Raw genomic sequence first — 1,731 nt, forward strand, 5'->3', positions numbered from 1 at the left:
CCCCTAAAAGCATGGTCTTCAGAACCCTACCCCTGCTACTCTGTCCCTCCAAGTGTTTGACTGTATTCATGAAACTTCTTAGTTTCAGTTTAGTCCAGTTGTGCTGATTTGCCCTATAGTGTGTGCTGTCCTTCCTTTAACCTAAGATAATTCTTATCTACTATCTAGTTAGTAAATAACCCTCAACCCCCCATCCCAACCCTCATAACCATCAAAGAATGTTTTCTTCTGTGTTCAAACCTCTTCTTGAGTTCTTATAATAGTGATCTTATATTTGTCCTTCCATGACTGACTAAATTCACTCAGCATAATGACCTCCAGCTTCCTCCATGTTATGTTTCTTGGCTTCGTCGTTGTTCTTTATTGCTGCGTAGTATTCCATTGCATCAATATACCATAATTTAACCATTCGTCCATCCACGGGCACCTAGGCTGTTTCCAACGTTTTGCTATTGTGAACAGTGCTGTAATGAACGGGAGTGTGCATATATCTATTCATGTGACGGCTCTTATTTCTCTAGGATATACTCTAAGGAGCGGGATAGCTGAATCGTATGATACTTCTATTTCTAGCTTTTTAAGGAAGCACCAAATCGATCTCCAAAGTGGTTGTATCATTTTACAGTCCCACCAACAGTATATAAGTGTTCCAGTCTCTCCACAACCTCTCCAGCATTTATTCTTTTGTGTTTTTTGGATTAATGCTAGCTGTGTTAGGGTAAGATGATATCTCATTGTAGTTTTGATCTGCATTTCTCTAACGGCTAATGACCATGAGCATTTCTTCATGTGTCTGTTAGCCGCCTGAATATCTTCTTTGACGAAGTGCCTGTTCATATCCTTCACCGATTTTTTAATTGGGTTATTTGTCTTTTTGTTGTTGAGGTTTTGTAGATTTTAGACATTAGACACTGATCGGATTTGTCGTAGCCAAAATTTTTTTCTCAGTCTGTAGGTTGTCTTTTTTCTCTTTTGGTGAAGTCTTTTGATGAGCATAAGTGTTTGATTTTCAGGAGCTCCGAGTTATCTAGGCCATCTTCTGGTGCTTGTGCACTGTTATGTTTCGTATTCTGTTTTATGCCATGTATTAGGGCTCCTAATGTTGTCCCTATTTTTTCTTCCATGATCTTTATTGTTTTCAATTTTATATTTTAAGTCTTTGATCCACTTTGAGTTAGTTTTTGTGCATGGTGTGAGGTATGGGTCTTGTTTCAGTTTTTTGCAGATGGATATCCAGTTATGCCAGTACATTTGTTAAAGAGACTGTCTTTTCCCCAATTAATGGACTTTGGGCCTTTGTCAAATATTAGCTGCCCATAGGTGGATGAATTTATGTCTGGATTCTCAATTCTGTTCCATTGGTCTATATATCTGTTGTAGCAGTACCAGGTTGTTTTGACTACCGTAGCAGTATAATAGGGTCTAAAATCAGGTAGTGTGACACCTTTGTTCGTCTTGAATAATACTTTACTTAATCGGGGCCCCTTCCCTTTGTATATGAAATTGGTTATTTGTTTCTACATCTCATTAAAAAATGCCAGTGTAATTTGGATCGGGATTGAATTGTATCTGTAGATCGCTTTGGGTAGAATCCACATGTTCACAATGTTGAGTCTACCTACCCATAAGCAAGGTATGTTTTTCTACTTATGCAGGTCTCTTTTGGTTTCTTGCAGTAGTGTCTTGTAGTTTTCATTGTATAGGTCTTTTACGTCTCTGGTTGGATTTATT

General features: G+C 38.1%; 1 protein-coding gene across 3 annotated transcripts in view; it reads right to left on the minus strand.

The window, feature by feature from the left end:
* Positions 1–1,731, minus strand: part of GLG1 (golgi glycoprotein 1) — a 148,283-nt gene that overhangs the window by 27,816 nt on the left and 118,736 nt on the right. The gene's annotated exons all lie outside the window — the stretch shown is intronic.

Source organism: Trichechus manatus, unplaced genomic scaffold (assembly GCF_000243295.1).
Source record: "Trichechus manatus latirostris isolate Lorelei unplaced genomic scaffold, TriManLat1.0 scaffold00194, whole genome shotgun sequence".
NCBI lineage: Eukaryota > Metazoa > Chordata > Mammalia > Sirenia > Trichechidae > Trichechus > Trichechus manatus.